Genomic DNA, 6,786 nt, shown 5'->3' with positions numbered 1-6,786 from the left:
TATATATTTACTATGTTTCTTTGGCTTTTTATTTTTGTGTTTCGCTACATACTTATTTAGCAAAATTGAGCATTTTTTCACATGAACATAAGAATTTACTAGAAGAACCACTTATTTGACTTACTAATTTAATTTTAGCTTATGCTCAAGAGCTTACTTGAACAATTATTTTGATGATTTACTGTGCTCAACAGAGGGTAAGAGATTGAATGCCCTTATAAATATTCATGGTATTAATGAATGTATTAAGCATGGCCAGTCAGTCATTTCACATAATTTAAAGGATGATGCTCCTCTGTACCTTGAGTTTGAGCCACCATTGATTCTCTTCTGCTCCTTTTGCTTGTTTCTTCTCTGTTTACAGTTTTGAAATTTTATACTACTTCATATTTCCCTTTTGCTTTCTTTCTCCTGCTACATTTTTATGCTGCAAATCTCTTCTATTTAAATTTAATTGAAAACAGTTATTCTCACAAGATTATAGGATTTTCAATCATAGGTTTATTTACTTTCAAATTATCAGAGCCCTTGCTTAGTTTCTAGTCATGAACAGTATTGTTTATTCAATAACAAAAAGCTGAGTTTTAGTTAGCTTTTAGTTTTACAACATTTATGATAATATGCTGCTGTGTGATATTTATTATTTAGAATAAATATATATTTTTGGTGCAAAAAGGACCAACCAAAGTCTCTGACTTCTAAAAGATAAAGAATAAAGCTCTTAAAAATATGAAAATATTATGTTAGAAATACCTACATTTTTATCTTAGCCATAATAAAGAATAAGACTTTTTTATCACACCCTTTTAAATATATAAATCCTTAACTTGGGGGAAATTGAACATTTTGAGCAATTTTTTTAGGATAGGCAACATGAGCCAATGTATAATAAATTTTCAAAAGAATCAATAATAATAAAATTACTAATCATAATAGTAGCATTATCACCAAGAGGTTGTATCAAGACGTTGAGTTTAATTAAAATCCATGCATGATTCAAAACCTGACTTACACTATTAGACTATTGGCTGGCCATTCTAATGGTGACATTGCAATGACATAGTTGAATAAGGATCTTAATCCACTTTAGATATAGTCTTTCTTAAATGCCTTTTTTTTTTTTACCAAGACATGTTTTAAGTTTTTAAATGTATTTTTGGAACATTTTATATCACAGTATTTCTTAATATGATGTTAAGATACTTGAAGTTGACCAAATAGTTCAATATAAAAATGAAATAAGAGAGCTCACTCCAAGCTTCTCCTTTTGCCCAAAGAGCAGAGGGCATCTAACGGATGGCAGAGACCACCAGCGAAGAGCAGCTGTCTTGTGAAACAGCAGGGAAGAGTGGTCCAGGAAGGACAAGAGGTCCCCAAGTAGAGGTCTGTAACATGAAAAGAGGATGTGTCCAGAGGGCAAAGCCAGGGCGACTGAACTTCTGAAGTAGTAAATAAAATGGTTCTGCAATGTAAATGGAAATCATTTCAAATATAAAGCAAACAGAAATGCCCAAAGACAAAGCAAATGAACTCTAGGGTGATTGTTAACTTGACTATTTCTATGCAAACATATGTAATTTATAACATGAATTTTAAAAGGTGCCAGATGCCAGTATTTCCTTACTTTACTAATTCAGTGAGTATTCGAAAGCAGTAAAATGAATTAAATTTTCTATGCATTCTCAATAATGGTGACTGGTGAGTTGGATTATCCACATGAGACAAGAAGCTTTATGTCTGTTATCGGCTTGTCTTTTATTTCCTCTCCTTACCGAAAACACTTTCTCTCCTATCAAAAACATCTTAACACTTTCCAAGATCCTACTCTTTTTTTTTTTTTCATTTTATGTATTTGGTACAAGGTCTCACTATGCAGCTCAAACTCGCAGTGATCCTCTGGTTTTCAGCCTTCCCAGCACTGGAATTACAGGTGTGTACCATCATGCCCGGACTCAGTCGCTGGGCAGGACTGGTGCAGCAGGACTGGAGATCAAACTCTGGTGTCTGCTCTTACCAAAGTGGGTGCTTAGTCTGCTAAGCCATCTTGCTGGCCCTTCTGCTCATTTTTTTATAAATAACTCTATCAGCTGTTTCATATAATTCTCTCTAGTGCTTCGAGTTCTGATTTTATTGTCAATGTAGCCCAGTTCAACGTATTTTCATGGGTATTTCAAGCTTGTTTTATCTCCTGAATTTCAACTTGTTACAGAACAAATGTTTTTATTATTCTTTTACAGAATAAAAGATTAAAATTTTAATATGTAATCAGTATTTAGAACAGACATGAACATTTTCAGCATCAACTGCTTATTTGCTTGCAAGATCTAAAAAACAATAGCAGTAATAAAATTCTATGTGAACTACAATGAAAATGAAAACAAAACTCTACCACAGAAATAATCTTTGCTTCAATTAACACACATAAGACAATTTTAACACTTGTTGCATTCCATACATAGGTGTCACTTACACTAACAGCATGTGTGTTTTGTTTTCCTGACATACTTGGCATCTTGCTGGTTTCCTGTTTTCTTGGGAGTTTCTTGTGATATTTCATTGGTTTCTTTTCCAGTCTCTTCTAGAATTCTTCTGAGATTTTTTTTGGCAAATTATATATTGTTCTTCCCCTATTGTAACTGATCATTTATCAATTCCAGTCTCAATCTGTAAGAAAATTTCTCAGGGCTATTTTGTGCTTGTTATTTTCTTTGTAAAGTCTAACACTATTTATGCCTGATGTACTTTAGAAAGCCCCTGCTGACCACTTAGACTCCATTTTGTGTAAAGGCTCCAATCTGTCTCCTGCGCTGTCTCCTGTTCTGTATGCATCATCCCCCTTGTGTGACCTACTCTTGAACTGACCTGGTTTTGTCCAGATAGAACAAATGTTTTTATGTGTATGTTTTCTTTGCAGAAACACTCCATCTTTTTCTTGGTTCAGTGTGCAGTCCTACAGTGGTCCTCAGGCTTCTATCCTTTTAAAATGCACTCCCACACTCTAAGGGACTTATTCAGGTTCTGAGAGAAATTACTTTTTATTGGTAAGTTTTCTCTTTGGTATGTTCCTTGAAAACATGCATGAACACACACACACACACACACACACAAACACACACACACACGTATTTCATCCATGTTCACTGACTTTTATTTATGAATTTGTTTAATATTTATGTAATTCACATTTCATCTATCCTTGTCTCCTGAATCCTGTGGCAATAACTCCCCTCACTAAACTTATATGGCTTTAATATGTGGGGAATAAGACCTCTTAATTGTCTGAAGAAACCTCTTCAACTTAGAAAGACAGCCAAACATTCCCAGGCTCACAGTCAATAAATTAGATTATGTGTATGTACAAAGCTGTTAATATAAAGCAAATACCCAGAAAGTGAGATATTATAGTAATGATGCAAATTAGTTCTTCCTTACTTGATTCATTTTAGATATTTTTATCCTTTTAATTAGACTATCTGCTTCTTTAATGCAGTTATTGAATTTTCACTATCCAGTGTACTATTTTCAGCTTAGCAAAATGGTCCTATTATTTGTCAATCCTTTTGCTGACGATGGAAAGACAAAAGGTGGGAAATAGAGGAAATGCAAAAACTAGAAGCATCCTGCCAAGACAGAAAGCCTGTTCTAAGAGGGTTGAAAGCAGGAAGTGGAGAAGAGATGTTGAGAAAAGTTTCCCAGAAGTAATATCCTAAAAGAAAGTAAAACCTTCATTCTTCTGACAGTTTTTGGCAGAAATTAAAGCTTGGCAAAATTAAAACTATTAGCATTATGTAGTCATACTACTCAACTTTTGATCTTCTATTTCCTTTATATTTTTATGTGAACATATTATATTCAAAAAAATATACAATTATAATATGAAACTTTAAGTATAGTTGTTTTTGAAGGCATCGAGTTCACTAAAAGAAAACAGTGTTATTGAAACTGCAATGTGCAGTTACAGTCACAAAAATCCTACAAAATAGATTTCAGGAACATTGCAATAAAATGTCAGACAAAGTGGGAACCAGGAAGGGAAATGAGTTTTAACAGAAAGAAAAGAAGTTTACAGCCTTTTGTGGCTCAAGGGAGAAAAAGCTCACCCACATTGCTCCCTTTAAGAGCTTTTCCATGTTTAACGAGCTGCACAGAGATTCCCATATGGCTATTAAAGAATTATATTATCAAATACAAAAATAATAAGTATATTAAAAACAGTATATAATCATGCTATTAGAAGGGAAGGACCAGGCAATGAGCACATTATATTTAAGAGCTTAGAAGAGTAGGCACTCAATAAACGCCGCGTACAGCATTGGATCTGAGAGGCTGATCTCTAAATCAAATGTATATCTAAATAAATAATGCAGCCTTGATAACCCTCAAAATAGAAAGTAAGTGGCCTATTAAGAGAACACATTAAGAAAGCTTATCGACTCCTGGATCCTTCAAGAGCTCTCTGTTAGCAAAATGTACACCACGATAGTTACACACAGAAAACAATCTTGTTAAAAACACCCTCAGGCTACAAACTCATTGTTAGCTGTTGACTAATGTCTCTAATTCAATATTTTATAATGTATAATTTTGAGTTTAAGGTTGTATTCTTAAATGACATAGTTTGTTTTTAGAAACCAATAACAATGCACTGTTTTAACAAAACAAAACAAAACACAATTTGGTGTCTGTTAGGAAGGTTCTCGCCAGGGCCTCAGGCCTGACATTCATGCCATTCTGTTTTGCTTTCAGTTGTGCTCTGACTGTAGACAACATTTTAAAGTAAATCATTCAAGTCATTTTCTATCGAATGCCAAGCATGTAAAATAGAGGTGTCTATTTGATGTATACTGTATGAAGATTTTATCTCTGCTTTATAAAAGGTGTGTTCAGTTCACACAGAACTAGAAAGGCATTGATTTTCAATTGGATTTGTGCACAGGCTGCCTCAGTTGCATTGTTTTCAGTCTTCATCCATTTTCTTGTCCATGATGCTTCCACTGGGGCTTCAGGCATATCTTCAAGCCAAGGGTGTAACTGGCTGCTGAATAGCTCTTGGCTCTTTGAACACAAAGAGTTCTCAACTCCTCTGGCTCATGAACTCTTCAGTTTTCCAACACAGTTTGGAATCCACAAGCTGTTCTTCCTCAGCTCTTGCTGATGAAGTTTTAGCTCCACCTTTTGGGTATATATCTTCATATGCTTTGTCCATGCCAGATTTCTTTTGGCAGCTTTCCTTTTTAACATCACTGTCTGCCTATCCCTTTAACAAGTTTTGTTATATTTCTATTGTTTTTCTTAGTTAGAACTTTATAGTCACACTGTGTACTACCCCTGGAACTTTATATGGTGTGGACAATCCCATCATTAATAGTTCAATTCTAGAAGACCATTTCTAGACTGTTTCAACTTCCGCACTACCCCAGTTCATTTCCTATTAGTAGATAAATGATGATGTCTTATCTGCAAAGGAGGTACATGTAATCCACATTTAACTTGAGATGGGTTTAGCCATGATATAAAGCATTATTCTGAGCAATTTTATACATCTGGAAGTGAATTGAGAATTTATAGTATGGAATGTGTTTGAAGAAATTTAATCTCAAAACTTACTGAGAAAAGGTTGACAATAGCCTTTTCTTTAGCTGAAAGTAATGTTGAGTGGAGGATTCTACACATGGGATGAAGAAAAGTATCTGGAAAAATATCCTGGGAAGATGGAAAAGAGAGAAATAAATGATAGTGAAAAGAAATAAAAGGAAGAAGGCAGAAGCAAAGGGATTAGAGGGGAGAAGATGATAAAATCAGAAAATTAGAGGGAAGCAGAAGAAGAGGGGGAGGAGGAGGAGGAAGGACAATAGGACTAGCATGAGTTTCACTAGGAGTATTCTTAGAGTGAATATTTGTGACATAGGTTATTTTCTAAGCTTAAACAAGCCCTTAGGTACAAAGCAGAGAGAAACTTCAAAGGCAAGCTCAGGAGTGCACCTTTAGAGACTGAGCAGCTGAGGTCTAGGGCAAGGGGCGCTTGCCAGCTGCGTGGCCATGAACCTGGAGCAGCTGAGGAAGCGTGTGTGGCAGTGCCTGGATGAAAGGACCCTCAGGGTGTTTGTTGGCTGGCTCGGTGTCATTGTCTGACAGCACAGTGTCACAGGTTAGCCCACACCCTTTGTTCATGAAAATTGGACAAATTGTATGAAGCATGTCATTACCTTGCAGCCAGATGTCATTATGCTGCAAAAGAGTATCAGTAGGCTTTTGATATTCTTGATATGGAAGGAATATCAACAAAAGATTATTTGGAAAATACTTGAAGGGTGAAAGTGGCTTGAAAGACTCTTCCAGTGACTGGAAAATGTCACCATCCTCAATGAAGAGTTCTGTTTGTCTTCTGCGAGGGAAAGTTTATGATGTTCTAGATAATCGAACCCTAGCTACCTACAGTTGCAAAGAAGCATTGAAGTTTTATTCCTACTGTTTTGAAGCATTTGATCATCTAACATCACACCACAAGAAAAAAAATAACTTCTTGAGTCACCTCTTAGAAACCTCTGTTCTCAAGAATAGGAATTACTGCATTTTCTGTTTGAGAACAAATTAAAGAAGTATAATAAGCCTAGTGAAACTGAGTCTTATAGTTGACTTGCAAGAGAATCTAGATGTCTTTAGCTGAAAGATTATTATAACTGATTTTGGGCTGGAGAGATGGCTCAGTGGTCTAAAGCACCTACTTAGAACAAGCTTAGCAAAAGCATCAGGGACCACGGTTCAATCCCCCAGCACCACATGCCA

At 35.4% G+C, this 6,786-nt stretch overlaps 1 pseudogene; it reads left to right on the top strand.

The window, feature by feature from the left end:
* The first annotated feature begins 1,296 nt into the window (after positions 1–1,296).
* The window catches only part of LOC101579503, a 6,773-nt pseudogene continuing 1,283 nt past the window's right edge, over positions 1,297–6,786 (top strand).

This window comes from Octodon degus, unplaced genomic scaffold (genome assembly GCF_000260255.1).
Source record: "Octodon degus isolate 3935 unplaced genomic scaffold, OctDeg1.0 scaffold00013, whole genome shotgun sequence".
Classification (NCBI taxonomy): Eukaryota; Metazoa; Chordata; class Mammalia; order Rodentia; family Octodontidae; genus Octodon; species Octodon degus.
The sequence above is the reverse complement of the archived record's forward strand: the minus strand, read 5'-3'. Positions and strand labels throughout refer to the sequence as shown.